Below are 16,266 nucleotides of genomic sequence, written 5' to 3'. Positions count from 1 at the left end.
TAACAAAACCAGCGGTACTTGGTGGTAGTTTCAGGGAGCCGTTGTATTCTGACTTCTAAAATGGAACTATAATCTTTAGAAAAGACGCAGTTTATGAGCACGTCGTGGGATTGAGCTTCCCTGGTTTCTCTGTATGACCATGAACACCAAACTACACACAGAGAACAGAGGAGCTTGACAGACACACACTAAGTTATCTGAGAGTCCCATTTTCAGCTGCAGAGAACAATCACATCAGGGAAGTCGACGTGCAGGCTCAACATCAGCCTCTCAAGCCAACTCTCTGGTGAAATAGGGGCAACGTATGGTTCCAGCACCTATGTAACACATATTTGTCACAGGGACTGTGGCTTATGGCCACACCGCCCTGAACACGCCCGATCTCGTCCGAACTCGGAAGCCAAGCAGGGTCGGGCCTGGTTAGTACTTGGATGGGAGACCACTTGGGAATACCAGGTGCTGTAAGCATTTTTCTCTCTTCTCTCTGCATGTCTTTTGTTGAAACATCTGTTGATCACCCTGTGATCCATCTTGCTGATCCTGGATCTGCTAAGGTGTCCCAGGTCATGGTTGCCTTTGATCCTCATACATTTAACTTTGTCCTGACAAAGGAGCAGTTCCAAAAAGTCAAACAGGGACTGCCTTTGCATTTGACGCAGTCAAACTGCATGCGCCTGGAGAAGCCAAAAGGCTTACAGCACCTGGTATTCCCAGGCGGTCTCCCCATCCAAGTACTAACCAGGCCCGACTCTGCTTAGCTTCTGAGATAAAACTCTGGCTTTTAGTCTGCGAAAAGAGAGTGAAAGTGAACTCCACTTTGAGATGGCTCTGGGATTGGGCCGACTGGGAGAATTGCTTGAAAAAAACCTCTACACCCAATGAGCGGTCAGAACAAAGCCTCAAGACCCCTAGTCTTTTGCACAGAGTAAAAGACAAAGCAGCCATTGAATAGGGCCCGATTGTTCCTACCTGGTCGGCCGAGGAGCCAGCGTCTCAACCAAGCAAAGCTCACCGTGGGGAAGGTGGCTATGCCAACTAGCCTGATGCACTGCTCCCGCAGTGTCAAATACTCGTACTCTGGTTTCTCTTCATAACGTACAAGTCTTTCGCCTTTTACTAAAGACTTCCGTGGAGAGCAGCATTAATGAGTTGTTTCTATTTTTGGAAGGCTTTACCTTTGCGGGTGAAGCCCATTCTGTCTGTGCAAAGGAAATCTTCTTGCTGTGCCAAGTGACTTCTCGGAGTAGAGTCACCTTATTTCTTGAGACCGTGCCCATGTTCAAAGCTGGAGCGCTAAATTGTTGTTGTTTGAATGGTGCTCAGTGGAGCGGGCGGGAGTGCAAAGTTGTACCATCTGAAACGGCTGAAGAGTGCTCACTGCAGCGGGTGGGCGGAGGTGCAAAGTGACGCTTTGTAGGCAAAAAAAGAGCACCGCCACAAGTGCGCATTGTGCCAGGAAGGGCTCTCGGACGTGAAACAGTGGAGGGTTATCGCTTCTCGGCCTTTTGGCTAAGATCAAGTGTAGTATCTGTTCTTATCAGTTTACTATCTGATACGTCCTCTATATGAGGACTACATATTAAATGGATTTTTAGGCACAGGGGTTGAAAAAGGGGCTTGCTCCGTTCACTCCACGCATCGACCCGGTACTGCAGTGCCGCCGGGAACGGTGCACTCTTCCCAACTCTTGTGAAATAACAAAACCAGCGGTACTTGGTGGTAGTTTCAGGGAGCCGTTGTATTCTGACTTCTAAAATGGAACTATAATCTTTAGAAAAGACGCAGTTTATGAGCACGTCGTGGGATTGAGCTTCCCTGGTTTCTCTGTATGACCATGAACACCAAACTACACACAGAGAACAGAGGAGCTTGACAGACACACACTAAGTTATCTGAGAGTCCCATTTTCAGCTGCAGAGAACAATCACATCAGGGAAGTCGACGTGCAGGCTCAACATCAGCCTCTCAAGCCAACTCTCTGGTAAAATAGGGGCAACGTATGGTTCCAGCACCTATGTAACACATATTTGTCACAGGGACTGTGGCTTACGGCCACACCGCCCTGAACACGCCCGATCTCGTCCGAACTCGGAAGCCAAGCAGGGTCGGGCCTGGTTAGTACTTGGATGGGAGACCACTTGGGAATACCAGGTGCTGTAAGCATTTTTCTCTCTTCTCTCTGCATGTCTTTTGTTGAAACATCTGTTGATCACCCTGTGATCCATCTTGCTGATCCTGGATCTGCTAAGGTGTCCCAGGTCATGGTTGCCTTTGATCCTCATACATTTAACTTTGTCCTGACAAAGGAGCAGTTCCAAAAAGTCAAACAGGGACTGCCTTTGCATTTGACGCAGTCAAACTGCATGCGCCTGGAGAAGCCAAAAGGCTTACAGCACCTGGTATTCCCAGGCGGTCTCCCCATCCAAGTACTAACCAGGCCCGACTCTGCTTAGCTTCTGAGATAAAACTCTGGCTTTTAGTCTGCGAAAAGAGAGTGAAAGTGAACTCCACTTTGAGATGGCTCTGGGATTGGGCCGACTGGGAGAATTGCTTGAAAAAAACCTCTACACCCAATGAGCGGTCAGAACAAAGCCTCAAGACCCCTAGTCTTTTGCACAGAGTAAAAGACAAAGCAGCCATTGAATAGGGCCCGATTGTTCCTACCTGGTCGGCCGAGGAGCCAGCGTCTCAACCAAGCAAAGCTCACCGTGGGGAAGGTGGCTATGCCAACTAGCCTGATGCACTGCTCCCGCAGTGTCAAATACTCGTACTCTGGTTTCTCTTCATAACGTACAAGTCTTTCGCCTTTTACTAAAGACTTCCGTGGAGAGCAGCATTAATGAGTTGTTTCTATTTTTGGAAGGCTTTACCTTTGCGGGTGAAGCCCATTCTGTCTGTGCAAAGGAAATCTTCTTGCTGTGCCAAGTGACTTCTCGGAGTAGAGTCACCTTATTTCTTGAGACCGTGCCCATGTTCAAAGCTGGAGCGCTAAATTGTTGTTGTTTGAATGGTGCTCAGTGGAGCGGGCGGGAGTGCAAAGTTGTACCATCTGAAACGGCTGAAGAGTGCTCACTGCAGCGGGTGGGCGGAGGTGCAAAGTGACGCTTTGTAGGCAAAAAAAGAGCACCGCCACAAGTGCGCATTGTGCCAGGAAGGGCTCTCGGACGTGAAACAGTGGAGGGTTATCGCTTCTCGGCCTTTTGGCTAAGATCAAGTGTAGTATCTGTTCTTATCAGTTTAATATCTGATACGTCCTCTATATGAGGACTACATATTAAATGGATTTTTAGGCACAGGGGTTGAAAAAGGGGCTTGCTCCGTTCACTCCACGCATCGACCCGGTACTGCAGTGCCGCCGGGAACGGTGCACTCTTCCCAACTCTTGTGAAATAACAAAACCAGCGGTACTTGGTGGTAGTTTCAGGGAGCCGTTGTATTCTGACTTCTAAAATGGAACTATAATCTTTAGAAAAGACGCAGTTTATGAGCACGTCGTGGGATTGAGCTTCCCTGGTTTCTCTGTATGACCATGAACACCAAACTACACACAGAGAACAGAGGAGCTTGACAGACACACACTAAGTTATCTGAGAGTCCCATTTTCAGCTGCAGAGAACAATCACATCAGGGAAGTCGACGTGCAGGCTCAACATCAGCCTCTCAAGCCAACTCTCTGGTAAAATAGGGGCAACGTATGGTTCCAGCACCTATGTAACACATATTTGTCACAGGGACTGTGGCTTACGGCCACACCGCCCTGAACACGCCCGATCTCGTCCGAACTCGGAAGCCAAGCAGGGTCGGGCCTGGTTAGTACTTGGATGGGAGACCACTTGGGAATACCAGGTGCTGTAAGCATTTTTCTCTCTTCTCTCTGCATGTCTTTTGTTGAAACATCTGTTGATCACCCTGTGATCCATCTTGCTGATCCTGGATCTGCTAAGGTGTCCCAGGTCATGGTTGCCTTTGATCCTCATACATTTAACTTTGTCCTGACAAAGGAGCAGTTCCAAAAAGTCAAACAGGGACTGCCTTTGCATTTGACGCAGTCAAACTGCATGCGCCTGGAGAAGCCAAAAGGCTTACAGCACCTGGTATTCCCAGGCGGTCTCCCCATCCAAGTACTAACCAGGCCCGACTCTGCTTAGCTTCTGAGATAAAACTCTGGCTTTTAGTCTGCGAAAAGAGAGTGAAAGTGAACTCCACTTTGAGATGGCTCTGGGATTGGGCCGACTGGGAGAATTGCTTGAAAAAAACCTCTACACCCAATGAGCGGTCAGAACAAAGCCTCAAGACCCCTAGTCTTTTGCACAGAGTAAAAGACAAAGCAGCCATTGAATAGGGCCCGATTGTTCCTACCTGGTCGGCCGAGGAGCCAGCGTCTCAACCAAGCAAAGCTCACCGTGGGGAAGGTGGCTATGCCAACTAGCCTGATGCACTGCTCCCGCAGTGTCAAATACTCGTACTCTGGTTTCTCTTCATAACGTACAAGTCTTTTGCCTTTTACTAAAGACTTCCGTGGAGAGCAGCATTAATGAGTTGTTTCTATTTTTGGAAGGCTTTACCTTTGCGGGTGAAGCCCATTCTGTCTGTGCAAAGGAAATCTTCTTGCTGTGCCAAGTGACTTCTCGGAGTAGAGTCACCTTATTTCTTGAGACCGTGCCCATGTTCAAAGCTGGAGCGCTAAATTGTTGTTGTTTGAATGGTGCTCAGTGGAGCGGGCGGGAGTGCAAAGTTGTACCATCTGAAACGGCTGAAGAGTGCTCACTGCAGCGGGTGGGCGGAGGTGCAAAGTGACGCTTTGTAGGCAAAAAAAGAGCACCGCCACAAGTGCGCATTGTGCCAGGAAGGGCTCTCGGACGTGAAACAGTGGAGGGTTATCGCTTCTCGGCCTTTTGGCTAAGATCAAGTGTAGTATCTGTTCTTATCAGTTTAATATCTGATACGTCCTCTATATGAGGACTACATATTAAATGGATTTTTAGGCACAGGGGTTGAAAAAGGGGCTTGCTCCGTTCACTCCACGCATCGACCCGGTACTGCAGTGCCGCCGGGAACGGTGCACTCTTCCCAACTCTTGTGAAATAACAAAACCAGCGGTACTTGGTGGTAGTTTCAGGGAGCCATTGTATTCTGACTTCTAAAATGGAACTATAATCTTTAGAAAAGACGCAGTTTATGAGCACGTCGTGGGATTGAGCTTCCCTGGTTTCTCTGTATGACCATGAACACCAAACTACACACAGAGAACAGAGGAGCTTGACAGACACACACTAAGTTATCTGAGAGTCCCATTTTCAGCTGCAGAGAACAATCACATCAGGGAAGTCGACGTGCAGGCTCAACATCAGCCTCTCAAGCCAACTCTCTGGTAAAATAGGGGCAACGTATGGTTCCAGCACCTATGTAACACATATTTGTCACAGGGACTGTGGCTTACGGCCACACCGCCCTGAACACGCCCGATCTCGTCCGAACTCGGAAGCCAAGCAGGGTCGGGCCTGGTTAGTACTTGGATGGGAGACCACTTGGGAATACCAGGTGCTGTAAGCATTTTTCTCTCTTCTCTCTGCATGTCTTTTGTTGAAACATCTGTTGATCACCCTGTGATCCATCTTGCTGATCCTGGATCTGCTAAGGTGTCCCAGGTCATGGTTGCCTTTGATCCTCATACATTTAACTTTGTCCTGACAAAGGAGCAGTTCCAAAAAGTCAAACAGGGACTGCCTTTGCATTTGACGCAGTCAAACTGCATGCGCCTGGAGAAGCCAAAAGGCTTACAGCACCTGGTATTCCCAGGCGGTCTCCCCATCCAAGTACTAACCAGGCCCGACTCTGCTTAGCTTCTGAGATAAAACTCTGGCTTTTAGTCTGCGAAAAGAGAGTGAAAGTGAACTCCACTTTGAGATGGCTCTGGGATTGGGCCGACTGGGAGAATTGCTTGAAAAAAACCTCTACACCCAATGAGCGGTCAGAACAAAGCCTCAAGACCCCTAGTCTTTTGCACAGAGTAAAAGACAAAGCAGCCATTGAATAGGGCCCGATTGTTCCTACCTGGTCGGCCGAGGAGCCAGCGTCTCAACCAAGCAAAGCTCACCGTGGGGAAGGTGGCTATGCCAACTAGCCTGATGCACTGCTCCCGCAGTGTCAAATACTCGTACTCTGGTTTCTCTTCATAACGTACAAGTCTTTTGCCTTTTACTAAAGACTTCCGTGGAGAGCAGCATTAATGAGTTGTTTCTATTTTTGGAAGGCTTTACCTTTGCGGGTGAAGCCCATTCTGTCTGTGCAAAGGAAATCTTCTTGCTGTGCCAAGTGACTTCTCGGAGTAGAGTCACCTTATTTCTTGAGACCGTGCCCATGTTCAAAGCTGGAGCGCTAAATTGTTGTTGTTTGAATGGTGCTCAGTGGAGCGGGCGGGAGTGCAAAGTTGTACCATCTGAAACGGCTGAAGAGTGCTCACTGCAGCGGGTGGGCGGAGGTGCAAAGTGACGCTTTGTAGGCAAAAAAAGAGCACCGCCACAAGTGCGCATTGTGCCAGGAAGGGCTCTCGGACGTGAAACAGTGGAGGGTTATCGCTTCTCGGCCTTTTGGCTAAGATCAAGTGTAGTATCTGTTCTTATCAGTTTAATATCTGATACGTCCTCTATATGAGGACTACATATTAAATGGATTTTTAGGCACAGGGGTTGAAAAAGGGGCTTGCTCCGTTCACTCCACGCATCGACCCGGTACTGCAGTGCCGCCGGGAACGGTGCACTCTTCCCAACTCTTGTGAAATAACAAAACCAGCGGTACTTGGTGGTAGTTTCAGGGAGCCATTGTATTCTGACTTCTAAAATGGAACTATAATCTTTAGAAAAGACGCAGTTTATGAGCACGTCGTGGGATTGAGCTTCCCTGGTTTCTCTGTATGACCATGAACACCAAACTACACACAGAGAACAGAGGAGCTTGACAGACACACACTAAGTTATCTGAGAGTCCCATTTTCAGCTGCAGAGAACAATCACATCAGGGAAGTCGACGTGCAGGCTCAACATCAGCCTCTCAAGCCAACTCTCTGGTAAAATAGGGGCAACGTATGGTTCCAGCACCTATGTAACACATATTTGTCACAGGGACTGTGGCTTACGGCCACACCGCCCTGAACACGCCCGATCTCGTCCGAACTCGGAAGCCAAGCAGGGTCGGGCCTGGTTAGTACTTGGATGGGAGACCACTTGGGAATACCAGGTGCTGTAAGCATTTTTCTCTCTTCTCTCTGCATGTCTTTTGTTGAAACATCTGTTGATCACCCTGTGATCCATCTTGCTGATCCTGGATCTGCTAAGGTGTCCCAGGTCATGGTTGCCTTTGATCCTCATACATTTAACTTTGTCCTGACAAAGGAGCAGTTCCAAAAAGTCAAACAGGGACTGCCTTTGCATTTGACGCAGTCAAACTGCATGCGCCTGGAGAAGCCAAAAGGCTTACAGCACCTGGTATTCCCAGGCGGTCTCCCCATCCAAGTACTAACCAGGCCCGACTCTGCTTAGCTTCTGAGATAAAACTCTGGCTTTTAGTCTGCGAAAAGAGAGTGAAAGTGAACTCCACTTTGAGATGGCTCTGGGATTGGGCCGACTGGGAGAATTGCTTGAAAAAAACCTCTACACCCAATGAGCGGTCAGAACAAAGCCTCAAGACCCCTAGTCTTTTGCACAGAGTAAAAGACAAAGCAGCCATTGAATAGGGCCCGATTGTTCCTACCTGGTCGGCCGAGGAGCCAGCGTCTCAACCAAGCAAAGCTCACCGTGGGGAAGGTGGCTATGCCAACTAGCCTGATGCACTGCTCCCGCAGTGTCAAATACTCGTACTCTGGTTTCTCTTCATAACGTACAAGTCTTTTGCCTTTTACTAAAGACTTCCGTGGAGAGCAGCATTAATGAGTTGTTTCTATTTTTGGAAGGCTTTACCTTTGCGGGTGAAGCCCATTCTGTCTGTGCAAAGGAAATCTTCTTGCTGTGCCAAGTGACTTCTCGGAGTAGAGTCACCTTATTTCTTGAGACCGTGCCCATGTTCAAAGCTGGAGCGCTAAATTGTTGTTGTTTGAATGGTGCTCAGTGGAGCGGGCGGGAGTGCAAAGTTGTACCATCTGAAACGGCTGAAGAGTGCTCACTGCAGCGGGTGGGCGGAGGTGCAAAGTGACGCTTTGTAGGCAAAAAAAGAGCACCGCCACAAGTGCGCATTGTGCCAGGAAGGGCTCTCGGACGTGAAACAGTGGAGGGTTATCGCTTCTCGGCCTTTTGGCTAAGATCAAGTGTAGTATCTGTTCTTATCAGTTTAATATCTGATACGTCCTCTATATGAGGACTACATATTAAATGGATTTTTAGGCACAGGGGTTGAAAAAGGGGCTTGCTCCGTTCACTCCACGCATCGACCCGGTACTGCAGTGCCGCCGGGAACGGTGCACTCTTCCCAACTCTTGTGAAATAACAAAACCAGCGGTACTTGGTGGTAGTTTCAGGGAGCCATTGTATTCTGACTTCTAAAATGGAACTATAATCTTTAGAAAAGACGCAGTTTATGAGCACGTCGTGGGATTGAGCTTCCCTGGTTTCTCTGTATGACCATGAACACCAAACTACACACAGAGAACAGAGGAGCTTGACAGACACACACTAAGTTATCTGAGAGTCCCATTTTCAGCTGCAGAGAACAATCACATCAGGGAAGTCGACGTGCAGGCTCAACATCAGCCTCTCAAGCCAACTCTCTGGTAAAATAGGGGCAACGTATGGTTCCAGCACCTATGTAACATATATTTGTCACAGGGACTGTGGCTTACGGCCACACCGCCCTGAACACGCCCGATCTCGTCCGAACTCGGAAGCCAAGCAGGGTCGGGCCTGGTTAGTACTTGGATGGGAGACCACTTGGGAATACCAGGTGCTGTAAGCATTTTTCTCTCTTCTCTCTGCATGTCTTTTGTTGAAACATCTGTTGATCACCCTGTGATCCATCTTGCTGATCCTGGATCTGCTAAGGTGTCCCAGGTCATGGTTGCCTTTGATCCTCATACATTTAACTTTGTCCTGACAAAGGAGCAGTTCCAAAAAGTCAAACAGGGACTGCCTTTGCATTTGACGCAGTCAAACTGCATGCGCCTGGAGAAGCCAAAAGGCTTACAGCACCTGGTATTCCCAGGCGGTCTCCCCATCCAAGTACTAACCAGGCCCGACTCTGCTTAGCTTCTGAGATAAAACTCTGGCTTTTAGTCTGCGAAAAGAGAGTGAAAGTGAACTCCACTTTGAGATGGCTCTGGGATTGGGCCGACTGGGAGAATTGCTTGAAAAAAACCTCTACACCCAATGAGCGGTCAGAACAAAGCCTCAAGACCCCTAGTCTTTTGCACAGAGTAAAAGACAAAGCAGCCATTGAATAGGGCCCGATTGTTCCTACCTGGTCGGCCGAGGAGCCAGCGTCTCAACCAAGCAAAGCTCACCGTGGGGAAGGTGGCTATGCCAACTAGCCTGATGCACTGCTCCCGCAGTGTCAAATACTCGTACTCTGGTTTCTCTTCATAACGTACAAGTCTTTTGCCTTTTACTAAAGACTTCCGTGGAGAGCAGCATTAATGAGTTGTTTCTATTTTTGGAAGGCTTTACCTTTGCGGGTGAAGCCCATTCTGTCTGTGCAAAGGAAATCTTCTTGCTGTGCCAAGTGACTTCTCGGAGTAGAGTCACCTTATTTCTTGAGACCGTGCCCATGTTCAAAGCTGGAGCGCTAAATTGTTGTTGTTTGAATGGTGCTCAGTGGAGCGGGCGGGAGTGCAAAGTTGTACCATCTGAAACGGCTGAAGAGTGCTCACTGCAGCGGGTGGGCGGAGGTGCAAAGTGACGCTTTGTAGGCAAAAAAAGAGCACCGCCACAAGTGCGCATTGTGCCAGGAAGGGCTCTCGGACGTGAAACAGTGGAGGGTTATCGCTTCTCGGCCTTTTGGCTAAGATCAAGTGTAGTATCTGTTCTTATCAGTTTAATATCTGATACGTCCTCTATATGAGGACTACATATTAAATGGATTTTTAGGCACAGGGGTTGAAAAAGGGGCTTGCTCCGTTCACTCCACGCATCGACCCGGTACTGCAGTGCCGCCGGGAACGGTGCACTCTTCCCAACTCTTGTGAAATAACAAAACCAGCGGTACTTGGTGGTAGTTTCAGGGAGCCGTTGTATTCTGACTTCTAAAATGGAACTATAATCTTTAGAAAAGACGCAGTTTATGAGCACGTCGTGGGATTGAGCTTCCCTGGTTTCTCTGTATGACCATGAACACCAAACTACACACAGAGAACAGAGGAGCTTGACAGACACACACTAAGTTATCTGAGAGTCCCATTTTCAGCTGCAGAGAACAATCACATCAGGGAAGTCGACGTGCAGGCTCAACATCAGCCTCTCAAGCCAACTCTCTGGTAAAATAGGGGCAACGTATGGTTCCAGCACCTATGTAACACATATTTGTCACAGGGACTGTGGCTTACGGCCACACCGCCCTGAACACGCCCGATCTCGTCCGAACTCGGAAGCCAAGCAGGGTCGGGCCTGGTTAGTACTTGGATGGGAGACCACTTGGGAATACCAGGTGCTGTAAGCATTTTTCTCTCTTCTCTCTGCATGTCTTTTGTTGAAACATCTGTTGATCACCCTGTGATCCATCTTGCTGATCCTGGATCTGCTAAGGTGTCCCAGGTCATGGTTGCCTTTGATCCTCATACATTTAACTTTGTCCTGACAAAGGAGCAGTTCCAAAAAGTCAAACAGGGACTGCCTTTGCATTTGACGCAGTCAAACTGCATGCGCCTGGAGAAGCCAAAAGGCTTACAGCACCTGGTATTCCCAGGCGGTCTCCCCATCCAAGTACTAACCAGGCCCGACTCTGCTTAGCTTCTGAGATAAAACTCTGGCTTTTAGTCTGCGAAAAGAGAGTGAAAGTGAACTCCACTTTGAGATGGCTCTGGGATTGGGCCGACTGGGAGAATTGCTTGAAAAAAACCTCTACACCCAATGAGCGGTCAGAACAAAGCCTCAAGACCCCTAGTCTTTTGCACAGAGTAAAAGACAAAGCAGCCATTGAATAGGGCCCGATTGTTCCTACCTGGTCGGCCGAGGAGCCAGCGTCTCAACCAAGCAAAGCTCACCGTGGGGAAGGTGGCTATGCCAACTAGCCTGATGCACTGCTCCCGCAGTGTCAAATACTCGTACTCTGGTTTCTCTTCATAACGTACAAGTCTTTCGCCTTTTACTAAAGACTTCCGTGGAGAGCAGCATTAATGAGTTGTTTCTATTTTTGGAAGGCTTTACCTTTGCGGGTGAAGCCCATTCTGTCTGTGCAAAGGAAATCTTCTTGCTGTGCCAAGTGACTTCTCGGAGTAGAGTCACCTTATTTCTTGAGACCGTGCCCATGTTCAAAGCTGGAGCGCTAAATTGTTGTTGTTTGAATGGTGCTCAGTGGAGCGGGCGGGAGTGCAAAGTTGTACCATCTGAAACGGCTGAAGAGTGCTCACTGCAGCGGGTGGGCGGAGGTGCAAAGTGACGCTTTGTAGGCAAAAAAAGAGCACCGCCACAAGTGCGCATTGTGCCAGGAAGGGCTCTCGGACGTGAAACAGTGGAGGGTTATCGCTTCTCGGCCTTTTGGCTAAGATCAAGTGTAGTATCTGTTCTTATCAGTTTAATATCTGATACGTCCTCTATATGAGGACTACATATTAAATGGATTTTTAGGCACAGGGGTTGAAAAAGGGGCTTGCTCCGTTCACTCCACGCATCGACCCGGTACTGCAGTGCTGCCGGGAACGGTGCACTCTTCCCAACTCTTGTGAAATAACAAAACCAGCGGTACTTGGTGGTAGTTTCAGGGAGCCGTTGTATTCTGACTTCTAAAATGGAACTATAATCTTTAGAAAAGACGCAGTTTATGAGCACGTCGTGGGATTGAGCTTCCCTGGTTTCTCTGTATGACCATGAACACCAAACTACACACAGAGAACAGAGGAGCTTGACAGACACACACTAAGTTATCTGAGAGTCCCATTTTCAGCTGCAGAGAACAATCACATCAGGGAAGTCGACGTGCAGGCTCAACATCAGCCTCTCAAGCCAACTCTCTGGTAAAATAGGGGCAACGTATGGTTCCAGCACCTATGTAACACATATTTGTCACGGGGACTGTGGCTTACGGCCACACCGCCCTGAACACGCCCGATCTCGTCCGAACTCGGAAGCCAAGCAGGGTCGGGCCTGGTTAGTACTTGGATGGGAGACCACTTGGGAATACCAGGTGCTGTAAGCATTTTTCTCTCTTCTCTCTGCATGTCTTTTGTTGAAACATCTGTTGATCACCCTGTGATCCATCTTGCTGATCCTGGATCTGCTAAGGTGTCCCAGGTCATGGTTGCCTTTGATCCTCATACATTTAACTTTGTCCTGACAAAGGAGCAGTTCCAAAAAGTCAAACAGGGACTGCCTTTGCATTTGACGCAGTCAAACTGCATGCGCCTGGAGAAGCCAAAAGGCTTACAGCACCTGGTATTCCCAGGCGGTCTCCCCATCCAAGTACTAACCAGGCCCGACTCTGCTTAGCTTCTGAGATAAAACTCTGGCTTTTAGTCTGCGAAAAGAGAGTGAAAGTGAACTCCACTTTGAGATGGCTCTGGGATTGGGCCGACTGGGAGAATTGCTTGAAAAAAACCTCTACACCCAATGAGCGGTCAGAACAAAGCCTCAAGACCCCTAGTCTTTTGCACAGAGTAAAAGACAAAGCAGCCATTGAATAGGGCCCGATTGTTCCTACCTGGTCGGCCGAGGAGCCAGCGTCTCAACCAAGCAAAGCTCACCGTGGGGAAGGTGGCTATGCCAACTAGCCTGATGCACTGCTCCCGCAGTGTCAAATACTCGTACTCTGGTTTCTCTTCATAACGTACAAGTCTTTCGCCTTTTACTAAAGACTTCCGTGGAGAGCAGCATTAATGAGTTGTTTCTATTTTTGGAAGGCTTTACCTTTGCGGGTGAAGCCCATTCTGTCTGTGCAAAGGAAATCTTCTTGCTGTGCCAAGTGACTTCTCGGAGTAGAGTCACCTTATTTCTTGAGACCGTGCCCATGTTCAAAGCTGGAGCGCTAAATTGTTGTTGTTTGAATGGTGCTCAGTGGAGCGGGCGGGAGTGCAAAGTTGTACCATCTGAAACGGCTGAAGAGTGCTCACTGCAGCGGGTGGGCGGAGGTGCAAAGTGACGCTTTGTAGGCAAAAAAAGAGCACCGCCACAAGTGCGCATTGTGCCAGGAAGGGCTCTCGGACGTGAAACAGTGGAGGGTTATCGCTTCTCGGCCTTTTGGCTAAGATCAAGTGTAGTATCTGTTCTTATCAGTTTAATATCTGATACGTCCTCTATATGAGGACTACATATTAAATGGATTTTTAGGCACAGGGGTTGAAAAAGGGGCTTGCTCCGTTCACTCCACGCATCGACCCGGTACTGCAGTGCCGCCGGGAACGGTGCACTCTTCCCAACTCTTGTGAAATAACAAAACCAGCGGTACTTGGTGGTAGTTTCAGGGAGCCGTTGTATTCTGACTTCTAAAATGGAACTATAATCTTTAGAAAAGACGCAGTTTATGAGCACGTCGTGGGATTGAGCTTCCCTGGTTTCTCTGTATGACCATGAACACCAAACTACACACAGAGAACAGAGGAGCTTGACAGACACACACTAAGTTATCTGAGAGTCCCATTTTCAGCTGCAGAGAACAATCACATCAGGGAAGTCGACGTGCAGGCTCAACATCAGCCTCTCAAGCCAACTCTCTGGTAAAATAGGGGCAACGTATGGTTCCAGCACCTATGTAACACATATTTGTCACAGGGACTGTGGCTTACGGCCACACCGCCCTGAACACGCCCGATCTCGTCCGAACTCGGAAGCCAAGCAGGGTCGGGCCTGGTTAGTACTTGGATGGGAGACCACTTGGGAATACCAGGTGCTGTAAGCATTTTTCTCTCTTCTCTCTGCATGTCTTTTGTTGAAACATCTGTTGATCACCCTGTGATCCATCTTGCTGATCCTGGATCTGCTAAGGTGTCCCAGGTCATGGTTGCCTTTGATCCTCATACATTTAACTTTGTCCTGACAAAGGAGCAGTTCCAAAAAGTCAAACAGGGACTGCATTTGCATTTGACGCAGTCAAACTGCATGCGCCTGGAGAAGCCAAAAGGCTTACAGCACCTGGTATTCCCAGGCGGTCTCCCCATCCAAGTACTAACCAGGCCCGACTCTGCTTAGCTTCTGAGATAAAACTCTGGCTTTTAGTCTGCGAAAAGAGAGTGAAAGTGAACTCCACTTTGAGATGGCTCTGGGATTGGGCCGACTGGGAGAATTGCTTGAAAAAAACCTCTACACCCAATGAGCGGTCAGAACAAAGCCTCAAGACCCCTAGTCTTTTGCACAGAGTAAAAGACAAAGCAGCCATTGAATAGGGCCCGATTGTTCCTACCTGGTCGGCCGAGGAGCCAGCGTCTCAACCAAGCAAAGCTCACCGTGGGGAAGGTGGCTATGCCAACTAGCCTGATGCACTGCTCCCGCAGTGTCAAATACTCGTACTCTGGTTTCTCTTCATAACGTACAAGTCTTTCGCCTTTTACTAAAGACTTCCGTGGAGAGCAGCATTAATGAGTTGTTTCTATTTTTGGAAGGCTTTACCTTTGCGGGTGAAGCCCATTCTGTCTGTGCAAAGGAAATCTTCTTGCTGTGCCAAGTGACTTCTCGGAGTAGAGTCACCTTATTTCTTGAGACCGTGCCCATGTTCAAAGCTGGAGCGCTAAATTGTTGTTGTTTGAATGGTGCTCAGTGGAGCGGGCGGGAGTGCAAAGTTGTACCATCTGAAACGGCTGAAGAGTGCTCACTGCAGCGGGTGGGCGGAGGTGCAAAGTGACGCTTTGTAGGCAAAAAAAGAGCACCGCCACAAGTGCGCATTGTGCCAGGAAGGGCTCTCGGACGTGAAACAGTGGAGGGTTATCGCTTCTCGGCCTTTTGGCTAAGATCAAGTGTAGTATCTGTTCTTATCAGTTTACTATCTGATATGTCCTCTATATGAGGACTACATATTAAATGGATTTTTAGGCACAGGGGTTGAAAAAGGGGCTTGCTCCGTTCACTCCACGCATCGACCCGGTACTGCAGTGCCGCCGGGAACGGTGCACTCTTCCCAACTCTTGTGAAATAACAAAACCAGCGGTACTTGGTGGTAGTTTCAGGGAGCCATTGTATTCTGACTTCTAAAATGGAACTATAATCTTTAGAAAAGACGCAGTTTATGAGCACGTCGTGGGATTGAGCTTCCCTGGTTTCTCTGTATGACCATGAACACCAAACTACACACAGAGAACAGAGGAGCTTGACAGACACACACTAAGTTATCTGAGAGTCCCATTTTCAGCTGCAGAGAACAATCACATCAGGGAAGTCGACGTGCAGGCTCAACATCAGCCTCTCAAGCCAACTCTCTGGTAAAATAGGGGCAACGTATGGTTCCAGCACCTATGTAACACATATTTGTCACAGGGACTGTGGCTTACGGCCACACCGCCCTGAACACGCCCGATCTCGTCCGAACTCGGAAGCCAAGCAGGGTCGGGCCTGGTTAGTACTTGGATGGGAGACCACTTGGGAATACCAGGTGCTGTAAGCATTTTTCTCTCTTCTCTCTGCATGTCTTTTGTTGAAACATCTGTTGATCACCCTGTGATCCATCTTGCTGATCCTGGATCTGCTAAGGTGTCCCAGGTCATGGTTGCCTTTGATCCTCATACATTTAACTTTGTCCTGACAAAGGAGCAGTTCCAAAAAGTCAAACAGGGACTGCCTTTGCATTTGACGCAGTCAAACTGCATGCGCCTGGAGAAGCCAAAAGGCTTACAGCACCTGGTATTCCCAGGCGGTCTCCCCATCCAAGTACTAACCAGGCCCGACTCTGCTTAGCTTCTGAGATAAAACTCTGGCTTTTAGTCTGCGAAAAGAGAGTGAAAGTGAACTCCACTTTGAGATGGCTCTGGGATTGGGCCGACTGGGAGAATTGCTTGAAAAAAACCTCTACACCCAATGAGCGGTCAGAACAAAGCCTCAAGACCCCTAGTCTTTTGCACAGAGTAAAAGACAAAGCAGCCATTGAATAGGGCCCGATTGTTCCTACCTGGTCGGCCGAGGAGCCAGCGTCTCAACCAAGCAAAGCTCA

At 48.7% G+C, this 16,266-nt stretch overlaps 28 non-coding genes across 28 annotated transcripts; all 28 read left to right on the top strand.

The window, feature by feature from the left end:
• The first annotated feature begins 349 nt into the window (after window positions 1-349).
• LOC142374618 (5S ribosomal RNA) lies at window positions 350-468 on the top strand. The gene has a single exon (XR_012768757.1). It is a non-coding gene; the product is annotated as a 5S ribosomal RNA (ribosomal RNA).
• A 604-nt stretch (window positions 469-1,072) lies between these two features.
• LOC142373570 (U5 spliceosomal RNA) lies at window positions 1,073-1,185 on the top strand. The gene has a single exon (XR_012768523.1). It is a non-coding gene; the product is annotated as a U5 spliceosomal RNA (small nuclear RNA).
• Window positions 1,186-1,489: 304 nt separating this feature from the next.
• LOC142369960 (U2 spliceosomal RNA) lies at window positions 1,490-1,680 on the top strand. Its single transcript, XR_012767751.1, has one exon. It is a non-coding gene; the product is annotated as a U2 spliceosomal RNA (small nuclear RNA).
• A 364-nt stretch (window positions 1,681-2,044) lies between these two features.
• On the top strand, window positions 2,045-2,163 carry LOC142401395 (5S ribosomal RNA). The gene has a single exon (XR_012773115.1). It is a non-coding gene; the product is annotated as a 5S ribosomal RNA (ribosomal RNA).
• Window positions 2,164-2,767: 604 nt separating this feature from the next.
• Window positions 2,768-2,880, top strand: LOC142373565 (U5 spliceosomal RNA). The gene has a single exon (XR_012768522.1). It is a non-coding gene; the product is annotated as a U5 spliceosomal RNA (small nuclear RNA).
• A 304-nt stretch (window positions 2,881-3,184) lies between these two features.
• LOC142367984 (U2 spliceosomal RNA) lies at window positions 3,185-3,375 on the top strand. The gene has a single exon (XR_012767222.1). It is a non-coding gene; the product is annotated as a U2 spliceosomal RNA (small nuclear RNA).
• A 364-nt stretch (window positions 3,376-3,739) lies between these two features.
• LOC142401380 (5S ribosomal RNA) lies at window positions 3,740-3,858 on the top strand. Its single transcript, XR_012773113.1, has one exon. It is a non-coding gene; the product is annotated as a 5S ribosomal RNA (ribosomal RNA).
• A 604-nt stretch (window positions 3,859-4,462) lies between these two features.
• On the top strand, window positions 4,463-4,575 carry LOC142373961 (U5 spliceosomal RNA). Its single transcript, XR_012768611.1, has one exon. It is a non-coding gene; the product is annotated as a U5 spliceosomal RNA (small nuclear RNA).
• Window positions 4,576-4,879: 304 nt separating this feature from the next.
• LOC142367983 (U2 spliceosomal RNA) lies at window positions 4,880-5,070 on the top strand. Its single transcript, XR_012767221.1, has one exon. It is a non-coding gene; the product is annotated as a U2 spliceosomal RNA (small nuclear RNA).
• A 364-nt stretch (window positions 5,071-5,434) lies between these two features.
• LOC142401374 (5S ribosomal RNA) lies at window positions 5,435-5,553 on the top strand. Its single transcript, XR_012773112.1, has one exon. It is a non-coding gene; the product is annotated as a 5S ribosomal RNA (ribosomal RNA).
• Window positions 5,554-6,157: 604 nt separating this feature from the next.
• LOC142373954 (U5 spliceosomal RNA) lies at window positions 6,158-6,270 on the top strand. The gene has a single exon (XR_012768610.1). It is a non-coding gene; the product is annotated as a U5 spliceosomal RNA (small nuclear RNA).
• Window positions 6,271-6,574: 304 nt separating this feature from the next.
• Window positions 6,575-6,765, top strand: LOC142367976 (U2 spliceosomal RNA). Its single transcript, XR_012767220.1, has one exon. It is a non-coding gene; the product is annotated as a U2 spliceosomal RNA (small nuclear RNA).
• Window positions 6,766-7,129: 364 nt separating this feature from the next.
• LOC142401369 (5S ribosomal RNA) lies at window positions 7,130-7,248 on the top strand. The gene has a single exon (XR_012773111.1). It is a non-coding gene; the product is annotated as a 5S ribosomal RNA (ribosomal RNA).
• A 604-nt stretch (window positions 7,249-7,852) lies between these two features.
• LOC142373949 (U5 spliceosomal RNA) lies at window positions 7,853-7,965 on the top strand. Its single transcript, XR_012768608.1, has one exon. It is a non-coding gene; the product is annotated as a U5 spliceosomal RNA (small nuclear RNA).
• Window positions 7,966-8,269: 304 nt separating this feature from the next.
• On the top strand, window positions 8,270-8,460 carry LOC142367970 (U2 spliceosomal RNA). The gene has a single exon (XR_012767219.1). It is a non-coding gene; the product is annotated as a U2 spliceosomal RNA (small nuclear RNA).
• A 364-nt stretch (window positions 8,461-8,824) lies between these two features.
• On the top strand, window positions 8,825-8,943 carry LOC142401365 (5S ribosomal RNA). The gene has a single exon (XR_012773110.1). It is a non-coding gene; the product is annotated as a 5S ribosomal RNA (ribosomal RNA).
• Window positions 8,944-9,547: 604 nt separating this feature from the next.
• On the top strand, window positions 9,548-9,660 carry LOC142373943 (U5 spliceosomal RNA). Its single transcript, XR_012768607.1, has one exon. It is a non-coding gene; the product is annotated as a U5 spliceosomal RNA (small nuclear RNA).
• A 304-nt stretch (window positions 9,661-9,964) lies between these two features.
• Window positions 9,965-10,155, top strand: LOC142367964 (U2 spliceosomal RNA). The gene has a single exon (XR_012767218.1). It is a non-coding gene; the product is annotated as a U2 spliceosomal RNA (small nuclear RNA).
• A 364-nt stretch (window positions 10,156-10,519) lies between these two features.
• Window positions 10,520-10,638, top strand: LOC142401360 (5S ribosomal RNA). Its single transcript, XR_012773109.1, has one exon. It is a non-coding gene; the product is annotated as a 5S ribosomal RNA (ribosomal RNA).
• A 604-nt stretch (window positions 10,639-11,242) lies between these two features.
• On the top strand, window positions 11,243-11,355 carry LOC142373560 (U5 spliceosomal RNA). The gene has a single exon (XR_012768521.1). It is a non-coding gene; the product is annotated as a U5 spliceosomal RNA (small nuclear RNA).
• Window positions 11,356-11,659: 304 nt separating this feature from the next.
• On the top strand, window positions 11,660-11,850 carry LOC142368342 (U2 spliceosomal RNA). Its single transcript, XR_012767316.1, has one exon. It is a non-coding gene; the product is annotated as a U2 spliceosomal RNA (small nuclear RNA).
• Window positions 11,851-12,214: 364 nt separating this feature from the next.
• On the top strand, window positions 12,215-12,333 carry LOC142401357 (5S ribosomal RNA). Its single transcript, XR_012773108.1, has one exon. It is a non-coding gene; the product is annotated as a 5S ribosomal RNA (ribosomal RNA).
• Window positions 12,334-12,937: 604 nt separating this feature from the next.
• Window positions 12,938-13,050, top strand: LOC142373554 (U5 spliceosomal RNA). The gene has a single exon (XR_012768520.1). It is a non-coding gene; the product is annotated as a U5 spliceosomal RNA (small nuclear RNA).
• A 304-nt stretch (window positions 13,051-13,354) lies between these two features.
• Window positions 13,355-13,545, top strand: LOC142367951 (U2 spliceosomal RNA). Its single transcript, XR_012767215.1, has one exon. It is a non-coding gene; the product is annotated as a U2 spliceosomal RNA (small nuclear RNA).
• A 364-nt stretch (window positions 13,546-13,909) lies between these two features.
• LOC142401320 (5S ribosomal RNA) lies at window positions 13,910-14,028 on the top strand. The gene has a single exon (XR_012773106.1). It is a non-coding gene; the product is annotated as a 5S ribosomal RNA (ribosomal RNA).
• A 604-nt stretch (window positions 14,029-14,632) lies between these two features.
• On the top strand, window positions 14,633-14,745 carry LOC142373547 (U5 spliceosomal RNA). Its single transcript, XR_012768519.1, has one exon. It is a non-coding gene; the product is annotated as a U5 spliceosomal RNA (small nuclear RNA).
• A 304-nt stretch (window positions 14,746-15,049) lies between these two features.
• LOC142369814 (U2 spliceosomal RNA) lies at window positions 15,050-15,240 on the top strand. Its single transcript, XR_012767710.1, has one exon. It is a non-coding gene; the product is annotated as a U2 spliceosomal RNA (small nuclear RNA).
• Window positions 15,241-15,604: 364 nt separating this feature from the next.
• On the top strand, window positions 15,605-15,723 carry LOC142401267 (5S ribosomal RNA). Its single transcript, XR_012773104.1, has one exon. It is a non-coding gene; the product is annotated as a 5S ribosomal RNA (ribosomal RNA).
• The last annotated feature ends 543 nt before the right edge of the window (window positions 15,724-16,266 follow it).

Source organism: Odontesthes bonariensis, chromosome 2 (assembly GCF_027942865.1).
Source record: "Odontesthes bonariensis isolate fOdoBon6 chromosome 2, fOdoBon6.hap1, whole genome shotgun sequence".
NCBI classification, from domain to species: Eukaryota; Metazoa; Chordata; class Actinopteri; order Atheriniformes; family Atherinopsidae; genus Odontesthes; species Odontesthes bonariensis.
This window is presented reverse-complemented; position numbering and strand designations above follow the sequence as displayed.